This window comes from Triticum dicoccoides, chromosome 3B (assembly GCF_002162155.2).
Source record: "Triticum dicoccoides isolate Atlit2015 ecotype Zavitan chromosome 3B, WEW_v2.0, whole genome shotgun sequence".
Classification (NCBI taxonomy): Eukaryota; Viridiplantae; Streptophyta; class Magnoliopsida; order Poales; family Poaceae; genus Triticum; species Triticum dicoccoides.
Window position 1 is genome coordinate 327,020,821 of NC_041385.1, and position 14,592 is coordinate 327,035,412.

Genomic DNA, 14,592 nt, shown 5'->3' on the forward strand with positions numbered 1-14,592 from the left:
ACTTGGAAGAGGGGGGGGGGGGAATCCTACTCCCAATGGGAGTAGGACTCCTCCAGGGCGCGCCATAGGGGCCGGCCCTCTCCCCCTCCTCTCCTCCTTTATATACGGGGGCAGGGGGCACCCCAAAGACAGAACAACTATTGATCCCTTGGATCTCTTAGCCGTGTGCGGTGCCCCCCTCCAGCATAGTCCACCTCGATAATATCGTAGCGGTGCTTAGGCGAAGCCCTGCGACGGTAGAACATCAAGACCGTCACCACGTCGTCGTCATCACATCATCGTGCTGACGGAACTCTCCCTCGACACTCGGCTGGATCGGAGTTCGAGGGACGTCATCGAGCTGAACATGTGCTAGAACTCGGAGGTGCCGTAGTTTCGATGCTTGATCGGTCGGGCCGTGAAGACGTACGACTACATCAACCGCGTTGTGCTAACGCTTCCGCTTTCGGTCTACGAGGGTACATGGACACACTCTCCCCTCTCGTTGCTATGCATCACCATGATCTTGCGTGTGCGTAGGAATTTTTTTGAAATTACTACGTTCCCCAACAAGCCCATCATTGGAATATACAAGCCAAGTTCTATAATGAAAAAGTCCCACTAGTATATAAAAGTGACAAAATGAGAGACTCTCTATCATGAAGATCTTGGTGATACTTTGAAGCACAAGTGTGGTAAAAGGATAGTAGCATTTTCCCTTCTCTCTTTTTCTCTCATTCATTTTTTTATTTGGGCCTTTCTCTTTTTTTGGCCTCTTTTTTTTTCGTCCGGAGTCTCATCCCGACTTATGGGGGAACCATAGACTCCATCATCCTTTCCTCACTTGGGACAATGCTCTAATAATGATGATCATCATACTTTTATTTTTCTTACAACTCAACAATTACAACTCGATTCTTAGAACAAGGTATGACTCTATATGAATGCCTCCGGCGGTGTGCTGGGATATACAATGAATCAAGAGTGACATGTATGAAAAAATTATGAACGGTGGCTTTGCCACAAATACGATGTCAACTACATGATCATGCTAGCAATATGACAATGACGGAGCATGTCATAATAAACGGAACAGTGGAAAGTTGCATGGCAATATATCTCGGAATGGCTATGGAAATGCCATGATAGGTAGGTATGATGGCTGTTTTGAGGAAGATATATGGTGGGTGTATGATACCGGCGAAAAGTGCACGGTATTAGAGAGGCTAGCAATGGTGGAAGGATGTGAAAAAGTGCGTATAATCCATGGACTCAACATTAGTCATAAAGAACTCATATACTTATTGCAAAAATCTAGAAGTTATCAAAGCAAAGTATTACGCGCATGCTCCTAGGGGGATAGATTGGTAGGAAAAGACCATCGCTCGTCCCCGACCGCCACTCATAAGGAAGACAATCAATAAATAAATCATGCTCCGAGTTCATCACATAATGGTTCACCATACGTGCATGCTACGGGAATCACAAACTTCAACACAAGTATTCTTTAAATTCACAACTACTCAACTAGCATGACTCTAATATCACCATCTTCATATCTCAAAACAATTATCAAGCATCAAACTTATCTTAGTATTCAACGCACTCAAAAGAAAGTTTCACATATCTTGAATACCAAGTATATTAACATTAAGCAAATTATCATGCTATTAACGACTCTTAAAATAATCTAAGTGAAGCATGAGAGATCAATAGTTTCTTTAAAACAAATCCACCACCGTGCTCTAAAAGATATAAGTGAAGCACTATGAGCAAAACTATCAAGCTCAAAAGATATAAGTGAAGCACATAGAATATTCTAGCAAATTCAAATTTATGTATGGCTCTCTCATTTAATAATTTCAGATCTTGATACTTTATTCAAACAGCAAGCAAAGCTAAATAAAACTTCATTGCCAGGATAGCACAACTCATGTGAAGAAGCAAAAACTTAGGCTCAACCGATACTAACCGATAGTTGTTGAAGAAGAAAGGTGGGATGCCTACCGGGGCATCCCCAAGCTTAGATGCTTGATACTTCTTGAAATATTATCTTGGGGTGCCTTGGGCATCCCCAAGCTTTAGCTTTTGTGTCTCCTTAATTCCTCTCATATCATGGTTTCTCTTTTTATCAAAAACTTCATTCACAACAAACTCAACAAGAACTCGTGAGATCGGTTAGTATAAACCAATGCAAAACCTTATCATTTTCTACTATAACAAATCACTAAAATTATTATTCAACATTGAATACTAAATGCCTCTTCATATTTAATACTCCTATCACCAAATAGAATCATTAAACAAGCAAACATATGCAAATAATGCAACCATAACAGCAATCTATCAAAACAGTACAGTTTGTAAAGAATGCAAGAGTAACAATACTTCCCTTACTCCAAAAATTATGAAATAAAATTCCCACTGTAATAAATGTATCATATCTCATTATGCAAAATGTTTCATCATTATATCATTCTCTGAATCTCCTAGGGAATTTTTGCAACAGCGGTAAACTTTCTGTTTTCAAACAGCAACATGTATACTAGCAAAATAAGCATGGCAAAGGCTATCCTTGACTTTTTTATTGAAACTAAAGATGCAAAAAATTATTATAAATAACATAAAGCAAATACTAACAAAAGAAAATGATGCTCCAAGCAAAACACATACCATGTGGTGAATAAAAATATAGCTCCAAGTAAAGTTATCGATGAATGAAGACGAAAGAGGGAATGCCTTCCGGGGCATCCCCAAGCTTGGGCTTTTGGTTGTCCTTGAATATTACCTTAGGGTGCCTTGGGAATCCCCAAGCTTAGGCTCTTCCCACTCCTTATTCCATAGTCCATCGAATCTTTACCCAAAACTTGAAAATTTCACAACACAAAACTTAACAGAAAACTCGTAAGCTCCGTTAGTATAAGAAAATAAAACCAACACTTAGGTACTGTAATGAACCCATTCTATATTCATATTGGTGTAATATACACTGTACTTAAACTTATCTATGGTTCATACCACTTAATACTAGCCATAGATTCATCAAAATAAGCAAACAACACATAGAAAACAGAATCTGTCAAAAACAGAACAGTCTGTAGTAATCTGTATCAAACTTATACTTCTGGAACTCCAAAAATCCTACAAAATTAGGAAGTCCTAAGCAATTCGTGTACCAATCCAGAGCAAGAACAATAAGATCAAGATCACGTTTCTATGAATTAACAAAACTAATTTACTGGGTGCAAAAGTTTCTGATTTTCAGCAGGATCAACACAACTATCACCATAAGCTATCCTAAAGGTCTTACTTGGCACTTTATTGAAACAAAAGCTATAAAACATGATTAATACAGTAGCATAATCATGTGGACACACAAAAAAACAGTAAGGATAAATATTGGGTTGTCTCCCAACATGCGCTTTTCTTTAATGCCTTTCTAGCTAGGCATGAGGATGACAATGGTGCTCACATAAAAGATAAGAATTGAAACATAACGGGAGCATCATGAAGCATATGACTAGCACTTTTTAGTCTAACCCACTTCCTATGCATAGGGATTTTGTGAGCAAACAACTTATGGGAACAATAATCAACTTGCATAGGAAGGTAAAACAAGCATAACTTCAAGATTTTAAGCACATAGAGAGGAAACTTGACATTATTGCAATTCCTACAAGCATATATTCCTCCCTCATAATAATTTTCAGTAGCATCATGAATGAATTCAACAATATAACCAGCACCTAAAGCATTCTCTTCATGATCTACTAGCATAGAAAATTTACTACTCTCCTCATAAGCAAAATTCTTCTCATGAATAGTAGTGGGAGAAAAGTCAACAAAATAACTATCATATGATTTAAAATTAGGATCAAGATGACAAGTTTCATGGTTATCATTATTCTTTAAAGCATACATGTCATCACAATAATCATCATAGATAGGAGACATGCTTTCATCATTGTAAATTTACTCATCAAAGCTTGGGGGACAAAAAATATCATCTTCATCAAACATAGCTTCCCCAAGCTTGTGGCTTTGCATATCATTAGCATCATGGATATTCAAGGAATTCATACTAACAACATTGCAATCATGCTCATCATTCACATATTTTATGCCAAGCATTCTATGTAATTCTTCTTCTAGTACTTGAGCACAATTTTCCTTCCCATCATTTTCATGAAAGACATTAAAAAGATGAAGCATATGAGGCATCCTTAATTCCATTTTTTTGTAGTTTTCTTTTATAAACTAAACTAGTGATAAAACAAGAAACAAAAAGATTCGATTGCAAGATCTAAAGATATACCTTCAAGTGCTAACCTCCCCGGCAACGGCGCCAGAAAAGAGCTTGATGTCTACTACACAACCTTCTTCTTGTAGGCGTTGTTGGGCCTGCAAGTGCACAGGTTTGTAGGACAGTAGCAAATTTTCCTCAAGTGGATGACCTAAGGTTTATCAATCCGTAGGAGGCGTAGGATGAAGATGGTGTCTCTCAAACAACCTTGCAACCAAATAACAAAGAGTCTCTTGTGTCCCCAACACACCCAATACAATGGTAAATTGTATAGGTGCACTAGTTCGATGAAGAGATGGTGATACAAGTGCAAAATATATAGTAGATATAGGTTTTTGTAATCTGAAATAATAAAAATAGCAAGGTAACTAAGTGGTAAAAGTGAGCATAAACTATATTGCAATGATAGGAAACAAGGCCTAGGGTTCATACTTTCACAAGTGCAAGTTCTCTCAACAATAATAACATAGATAGATCATATAACAAGCCCTCAACATGCAACAAAGAGTCACTCCGAAGCCACTAATAGCGGAGAACAAACGTAGAGATTATGGTAGGGTACGAAACCACCTCAAAGTTATCCTTTCTATTCTATCTATTCAAGAGTTCGTAGTAAAATAACATAAAGCTATTCTTTCCACTCGATCCATCATAGAGTTCATACTAGAATAACACCTTAAGACACAAATCAACCAAAACCCTAATGTCACCTAGATACTCCATTGTCACCTCAAGTATCCGTGGGCATGATTATACGATATGCATCACACAATCTCAGATTCATCCAACCAACACAAAGTACTTCAAAGAGTGCCCCAAAGTTTCTATCGGAGAGTCAAGAACGTGTGCCAACCCCTATGCATAGGTTCCCAATGCCACGAAACCCACAAGTTGATCACCAAAACATACATCAAGTGGCACATGATATCCCATTGTCACCACAGACAATCACGGCAAGACATACATCAAGTGTTCTCATAAAAGACTCAATCCGATAAGATAACTTCAAAGGGGAAACTCAATTCATCACAAGAGAGTAGAGGGGGAGAAACATCATAAGATCCAACTACAATAGCAAAGCTCGGGATACATCAAGATCGTTCCATAGAGGGAACACGAGAGAGAGAGATCAAACACATAGCTACTGGTACATACCCTCAGCCCTGAGGGTGAACTACTCCCTCCTCGTCATGGATAGCGCCGGGATGATGAAGATGGCCACCGGTGATGAGATCCCCCTCCAGCAGGGCGCCAAAACGGGCTCTCGAAAGGTTTTTGGTGGCTACAGAGGCTTGCGGCGGCGGAACTCCCGATCTATCTTCTGTTCTGGAAGTTTTAGGGTACGTAGGTATATATGGGTGAAAGGAGTACGTCGGTGGAGCTACGGGGGCCCCACAAGGCAGGGCCCCCGCCCAGGGGGGTGGGCACGCCCCCACCCTCGTGAGCACCTCCCGTATCTCCTGACGTGCACTCCAAGTCCATCGGGTGGCTTTCCTTCCAAAAATAACTTCTCCAGTTGATTTCGTTCCGTTTTGACTTCGTCTGATATTCCTTTTCCTCGAAACACTGAAATAGGCATAAAACAGCAAATCTGGGCTGGGCCTCCGGTTAATAGGTTAGTCCCAAAAATAATATAAAAGTGGATAATAAAGCCCAATATTGCCTAAAATAGTAGATAAAGTAGCATGGAGCAATCAAAAGTTATAGATATGTTGGAGACGTATCAATGGTTACCTAGTACCTTCAGACATCCAGACAATCCTTCCATCTGGGTAGAAATGAGCTGTGGAGTAGAACTGCATAATAAGCTCATCATTCCACTTTGTGAGCTTGTGCCCAACAAAGTCCTCTACTCCACAAGACTTGAAACTATCATAGACTCCAGGATAGTGTTCTTCATTTTCCCTGATGTACTTCCAGTCCACCCATCTCATGTCACAGACTATAGGCTTCTTGTCAAGCAACACTGTCTCATAGAAGTCCTGCTGTTCCTTTGTATGAAACCTGTAGTCCACATCAGTTCTCCTCCTGACTGCATCGGGATCAGTCAATCTCCACTGTCTGAGTCCTGCATCCTTCCTGAGCTTCATGTCCTCAGCTACTGGATGAGCATCATTGTGATCTGGATTTTTGGGCTTCAACTTCCTCAAGACATGTGACTCATCATCTTCTTCTTCAATAGCAGCTTCAGGCACTAGGCCCTTGTTCTTCTATGCAGCTAGAATACTCCCGGTGTTCCTCTTGGGTGCAGACTTGGGTTTTGGTGCAGCTACCTTGGGAGCTTCTTTGGGCTTTGATGGAGCAGCTCCTGACCTTATAGCATCTCTCATAAGCTTTTGAGATTTAGGTGCTGGTGCAGCAACCTCTTCCTCTTCATCTTCAGTGTCTCTCCTCATAGAGGGCTTGCCAAGTACTTTGGCAGTGGTGGTTCTGACTCTCTTCTTCTTCTTCTTGTCTTGGCCAGCAGTTTCATCTTCAGACTCAATGGTGAACTTCATGATTTCACCAGTGGCAACCTTCCTAGGTTTGGAAGTGGGAATCCTTCTTGCAGGTGCCTTATTCTGCATTCCTGGCTTAGTGGCAGCAGTTGTGCCATATTCCTTCTTCAGAACTTTCTTCTTGGAAGTGGCCTCATCCTCAATAGCCACATAGTCCTCATCCTCAGAATCTGAGGTTCTCTTCTTTCTGGCCCTGGTGGCTGCCTTAGGCAAGTTGCTGGGTGTGCTCCTGCTACCATCATCGTAACTGCTAGAGGTACTAGTGCCCTCACTCATCTAAACTTGCTCCTCAGACTTGTTCTGACTGTCACTCTGATCTGACATGATGCAAACACTGACAGCAGACCCTGTGAATAGATATAGATGATATAGATAGGATGAGCATCACAAAGTACAAAGGTTTTTGCAAAAGAATGAGTCAAAAACTTAGTTTTAGTTTTCCACAAGAAGCATTTCGGATCTACCGATTTGAAAACTCGGTGATATCGAAGCAGCTTTTGGAACCTAAACTAGTGAATTCGATCAGACCGAGTCACAGTTCGGTGGCACTGAGACTGCTAGGGTTTCACAAAGTCCTGAACTCGGTTACACCGATTTGCAATTCTAGGTCAGACCGAGAATGACATGTGCAATGGCCTTAGCCAAATCGGTGGAACCGAGTTCTACAACTCGGTTGGTCCGAGATGATTTCGGCGGAAACCTAACCCTAAATTTTCAACCCACAACTAAACTACAAAGTGATTTCACTGGATGGAGTGATCTCAATCATGGCAAGATACATGGCAAAACAATGTGCTAGGAATTGGAGTGAGATTAGCACAAGGATCAAGTCCATACACTAAGTGCAGCGATGGACCTGCTATGGCGGCAACGGCGGAGACGATTCCCGTTGACGGCGGCGGAGACCAGCGGCGGGAGGCAGCTGGCGACGAGGAGGACGATCCGGAGACCGAGGGAGGCACAACAGGCTGAGTGCAGCGAAGGGGTTCGGAGAAATTTCCAAATTTTGGCCGGGGATATATATAGCCTGACCCTGTCGGTGTGACCGAGTGGAACAACTCAGTGGCACCGAGATGCATAACTGCAAGCAGTTACTGCAACTCGGTGTGACCGAAAAGTTCAAATCGGTTGCACCGAGATTGAAAACCTAGATCAACTTAGTGATCTCGGTATGACCGAAATGGATGAATCGGTCAGACCGAAATGCACAAAGAAGTTTTGGAAGTTTAAGTCTATGACGAATCGGGGACTCCGAGTGCTCCTCACATAGAGTGGATCGAATCTGACTTGATCAAACTTTGTGATGTAGCATCAATAGAGTTTGAGACAAGAAAATCATAGATAGCTAGAGAAGGTTCTTAGGCATTCTTGTCCATCCACTTGGCAAAAGAAAATAAACCAAACAATGAAAGCAACAAGTGGATGTCCTCGAATGAGTAAAATATGCAAACGACATGCTCACACAATAAAATGACAAATGAACTATGTGGCAAAGCATGCACAGCCAATTCTAGCATCTATAAAGCAATTGGCGATGACTAGGTCATCTATATATGAGTATATTGACTTAGGAGTCAAATGAGAACATTTGATCATAGGTCATACTCATCGTTTAAGCTCAAGTGGGGTTACCACTTTTACATAAAGCATTGTTGTGTTCACACCATTAGAGTTGCTTTGACTCAATTCTTAGAGTAAAGCTCCCCCTAGATGTGAGATCCCCCCTAAGAGGGATGAACTAACCTTGGGTTTTATCGATGACGACTTCATGTAGGTGTTGAAGATGTGGATGCTCAATGTTGATGTAGATCATTTGGAGCAATCCTTTGGAGTGAGTTGCACTTTCAATACCTACATGGGTTAGTCCCACAAGGAACAAACAAGGATATCCATAGACATAGAGTGATGCACACACAAGATGATGTCTATGAAAGCATTAGGTTACCTTGTCCCTTGTCTTGCCAACAAGAGGGTTTGTGACTCCTTGAACTAGTGCAAGATGTGGAAGTTGATTGCACTTGTTCTTGCCAAAATGATAAGAGTGAAGTATGTTGGCGGAGTCACCCTCAAGAACTCTCTAGTTCTTCTTCTTCGGGATCCACATCATCTTGATGGGAATCCTTGGAGTTGTAGTCGTACTTGATGAAGTAGAACTTGATGTAGTCTTGGGAACCCACTTGACGAAGGCCTTAGGAGCTTCTTCAAATGCATCAAACTCCTCTTGAAGCTTGTCCTTGCCTTTTTGCTTTTGGTCTTGTGGTGGAAGATCATCTTGAGCTTGTGTCCCTTTGGAAGAAGTAGGATCATACTTCTCTTGTTGAGGAACAAACTTTGTCTTGGGGTATTGATCTTCTTCCCACTCAACTCCATTGGCATTGAACTTTCGTTCAAAACCAACACCTTTGTTCTTCCGGTGCCTTCCTTGCTTGCGTACAATTTCCTCGAATTGCTTACTCCCGGCAAGGCTTTTGTAAACACCTTTCTCTATAATTCTCTTCAATAAGCTATTTTCTTGCTCAAGCGTAACTTGGCTAAGAGAATCATTAGTGGAATCAAGAGAACTACTAGAAGCAACAACATTGGATTTAGCATGATTATTGTTACTACTAGAGGAAGAATCTTTCTTGTTCTTGTTACTAGACTTGACTTGAGGCATGTAAGTGGATAAGAGTAAACACTTGGCAATGTAAGAAGAACTTTTCTTGCAAAGATCATCATTTATTGCCTTTAAGAACTCATGCTCTTGCTCAAGGTTGAGCTTTTCAAAGCGTAACTTCTCATGAGTCCTTAAAAGTTCTCGATGATCTTCTAAGATAGTTTCATGAGCTAACGAGTGTTTAGTTCTTTAGTTAGAAGCTCAATCTTCTCCTTATCATTGTCATTCATTTTATCTTGATTAGCATGATTAATTAACGTTTCATCATAGTATTCATCACTAGAGTTGTCAACAAGTAAATCATCATCACCTAACAAGTCATCTTCATTACCTTTGAAATCAGTATACTCGGGGTGTGATACCTTTAGGCCTTTAGCCATGAAGCATCTTCCAAGTCCTTCATTTGGTGAATCAAATATGTCGTAGGAGTTGGTTGACACAAGTGCTAGACCAGCAACACCTTCATCTTGAGTATATTCGGAGTCGGAGTGATAGCTTCTCTCGGAGTGATTGTCGGAGTCGGAGCCAGATACCCATTCACCAACATGAGCTTGATGTCTTTGTTTTGTGTAGCTCTTTGATGACTTGTCCTTCCTTTCTGAATCCTTGCTTCTCCGGGATGTTCTTCGTTCATAACGATCATCTCTACTCCTTCTCTCTCTTGGTGGTGATTCTTCTCTTCTACTTCTTCTTTTTGGAGAGTCTTCTCTTCTTTTGTAGGGTGTCGTACACTCATTGGAATAGTGTCCGGGTCTTCCACAATTGTAGCAATTACGCTCTCGACTAGAAGATCTTTTGTCATTGTAGGACCTTGACTTGGAACTTCTTTCTGTGCTTCCACTCTTGTAGAACTTGTTGAAGTTCTTCACCATTAGGCTCAATTCTTCGAAGGTTTCTTTCTCACTTGATGATGTGGGAGCTTCACACGAGGCTTTGTAAGCACCACTTGACTTGTTGTGGAGTTCCTCCTTATCCTTGAGTGACATCTCATGAGCAACAATTCTTCCAATGACTCCCGTTGGCTTGAGATCTTTGTAATTGGGCATCATTTGAATCAATGTGCACACGGTATCATATTTTCTGTCCAAAGTTCTTAGGATCTTCTAGATGATGAATTTGTCGGTCATCTCTTCACTTCCTTAGCCAGCAATCTCATTTGTGATAAGAGCAAGCCTAGAGTACGTTTCAGCGGCACCATCACCATCCTTCATTTTGAACTTGTCAAGCTGACTGTGCAGCACATCCAACTTCGGGGCACAATCCGTTGAAGAGGATATCACAAGCTTGAGCGTTGTATTGCAGCATCTTCAACTCTTCCGCGGTAGCTTCACAGTTCGATTCTCTCCAATCAAAGAATTCACCTTGCAAGCCAATACACACAATAGCCGAAATGGCGGGGTTATGTCCAAGAATATGCATTTTCATCTCATGCTTCCAACTAGCAAAATTAGTACCATCAAAGTAAGGACCTCTACGGTGGTAATTTCCCTAGCTAGACGCCATACTCTCCTAGGTTGTGAAACCAAAGGCTATGACCACCAAAAGCTACGGAGATCAAAGCAAATGGATACCAAAGCTCTGATACCACTTGTAGGATCGAAAATATGTCTAGAGGGGGCGGGGGGTGATTAGACTACTTGACCAAATAAAAATCTATCCTTCTCCCAATTTTAGTTCTTGGAAGATTTTAGCAACTTAGCACGGTTCAAGCAATCTTAACACAATTCAAGAAAGCATGCAAAGAGTATATGAGCAGCGGAAAGTAAAGCATGCAACTTGCAAGAATGTAAAGGGAAGGGTTTGGAGAGTGCAAACGCAATAGGAGACACGGATGTTTTTGTTGTGGTTCCGATAGGTGGTGCTACCGTACATCCATGTTGATGGAGACTTCAACCCACGAAGGGTAACAGCTGCGCGAGTCCATGGAGGGCTCCACCCACGAAGGGTCCACAAAGAAGCAACCTTGTCTATCCGACCATGGTCGTCGCCCACGAAGGACTTGCCTCACTAGCGGTAGATCTTCACGAAGTAGGCGATCTCCTTGCCCTTACAAACTCCTTGGTTCAACTCCACAATCTTGTCGGAGGCTCCCAAGTGACACCTAGCCAATCTAGGAGACAACACTCTCCAAGAAGTAACAAATGGTGTGTTGATGATGATCTCCTTGCTCTTGTGCTTCAAATGATAGTCTCCCCAACACTCAACTCTCTCTCACAGGATTTGGATTCGGTGAAAGAAGATTTGAGTGAAAAGCAACTTGGGGAAGGCTAGAGATCAAGATTCATATGGTAGGAATGGAATATGTTGGTCTCAACACATGAGTAGGTGGTTCTCTCTCAGAAAATGCAAGTTGGAAGTGTAGGCTTGTTCTGATGGCTCTCTCCACGAATGAAGAGGAGGTGTAGGGGTATATATAGCCTCCACACAAAATCTAACCGTTACACACAACTTGCCAATCTCGGTGGGACCGAATTGAGAAACTCGGTCGGACCGATTCAACAAATCTAGTGACGTTAGGACTTTCGGTGGGACCAACATGCAAGTCGGTAGGACCGATATGGGTAGGTTTAGGGCATAACGTAATCTCGATGAGACCGATTACACAAACTCGGTGAGACCGATTTTGGTAATAAGCTAACCAGAGAGTTGGTCAGGTAAACTCGGTGGGACCGATTCGCTCATTTCAGTTAGACCGAAATGTTACAAAAGGGAAATAGAGAGTTTACATTGCAATCTCTGTGGGACCGATCGCTCATCTCGGTGTGACCGAAACATTACCAAGGGAAACAGAGAGATTACAATCCCATCTCGGTGGGACCGAGATCCCTATCGGTGAGACCGATTTGTCTAGGGTTTGTGGCAGTGGCTATGACATCTGAACTCGGTGGGGCCGGATAGAAAGAATTGGTGGGGTCGAGTTTGACTTGTGGTTTAGGTCATATGTGGATGTGAGAAAGTAGTTGAGGGCTTTGGAGCATATCACTAAGCATTTTGAGCAAGATCCTCATTAAGCAACACCTCATCCCTCCTTGATAGTATTGGCTTTTCCTATAGACTCAATGTGATCTTGGATCACTAAAATAGAAAATGTAGAGTCTTGAGCTTTGAGCTTAAGTCAATCCTTTTGTCCTTAGCATTTTGAGGGGTCCACTTTCCATGCCATGCCAATCATTGAGCTTTCCTAAAATATTTATCTTGAAATAGCATTAGCTCAATGAGCTATATGTTTTTAGGAATTACCAAAACCACCTAGGGATAGTTGCACTTTCAAAGATGCTTGAAAGTCTCCCGCCGCAAGCTAGCTAGTGTCCCCGGACCCGCCTTCTGTCCTCACCTCATGGATACAAACCGATTTTGGTGACCTTGCAAGCTCGCGTGGGCGAAGAAGTTGTCAGGCAGGTTCGAACAGGCCATCGCGCGTGTGCAGGTGCTCGATGGGCTCCCCCAATGATGCTGGCCCCGGGCAAGCCTGACGATCCACCCGTGAAGGACTGCCTAGATGGGTCACCTAGGTCCGAGCTATCCGGGCAGATCGGATGGCCCGTATCGGCTCCGAGTAGTCCCCCACGACAAGCCACCGTGGGACGGATGGCCAAGAGGCGCTCTCAGCCCATGGGGTGCCCAAGGAGGCGGGTACTCCACCATCGTTTATAGGAGTAATATTTGGTTTGTGGCGCTCACTCATAAATTTGTGGATCTCCCTCACTCTTTTTCTCCCCCTCTTTCATAGTCACTACTTTTACTTCTAAAACTTTTTGCATGTGCTCAACTATGTTTTGTTGGGGTTGTCGGTGCTAAAACCAGCGGATCTCGAGTAGGCCCCCCGGGCTGGTGACATAATGGTAACAGGAAGAATAGGGACACAATATTAACTCATGTTCAGGCCCTCTCGAAGAGGTAAAACCCGACGTCCTGCTCTTTATTATATTGATTGTGGATTGGGTACAAAGTATAGGGTGATCCACCTCAAGATCGTATGTATGAGTTCTAACCTCTAAAACCTTGAAATCATGCCCCTATGGGCTAAACCCCTCGGCTTATATAGGCACCAGGGTGTCTAGGGTTTACACATGGTCGGTTACAATTTAGGGATAAACATGTTGATTGTTGAAATGCGCCTTGAATTGTACGCCAAGTCTTCGGAGAACCCAGTCTTGATTATGCCGAGGGCTAGGGCCTACGCGGCCCATTCTTTAGTTATTGGTGGGTCGTCGGCCTGACCCATGAACGGTAGGCTGACGTGGTGTGCACCCCCTAACATAGGACACTGTCAGTAGCCCCTGAACATGTCTCCAAACCAAGGACACGTGCTCCTTCCTTAGGACAACTTCATTATCTTGGCCTTTGTCTTTGTAGGCGAGTTCGAGGCAGGCTTCTAAACGCGAGGACATATTCCGATCCATAGTTCTCTTCGTGATGGTCGGTCATTGGTGTTCGTCCACCCATGCGTTAATCCGAGCAGCAATATACTTTGGATATCAGGGCATCCTTTAGCGGGACCCTTTATACGGGCAATATATTTTCATTGAGTCCAAGATAAAAATCCGAGGTTGATTCCTTGTAAGGGAAGTTTTACTCTCCGAGGATTTTTGATGACCCTTGGTAGTTTAGTGCTCCCACATCTCGATACACCCGCTAAAAGGAGACATGGTGGGTCCAAAGATCCTCTTTCAATAGTTTTTTAACTCTTTCCTCGAATCACGTTCCCATACAAGGCATACTATGTGGGGAACACACAGAGTAACTATCGGAGACTCAAGCGTCCCGTCACGACCCGTCTTATCACGGCAGATAAAAGGTGACAGGGGAAGTAATTTCTTTTCACACGTCTGCTCCTTCCTTTCCCTTATGGAACTCTCCCTCCCAATACCTCTTCTAGAGCTCCAACAATGGCGAACGCTCCTGGCTTGTTGACGCGCCCCAACGGCCCTCTCGAAGGAGACTAGAAGAGTTGTTGTGTTACTCACGTACAACTTGATCGGCTTGCCACCCAAGGATATTTATCCAATCCGGATTTTACATCCTTCCGCCCTAGGATGCAGGCCAAAGATATAGGGGTTATCAATGACAATTATCTTCAAGGTTAGAGGAGACGAGGTGTGTAGGATTGCCGGGGCAGGTTACCTTCGTGGTACCCTGAAAGAGGATGTCGAGAC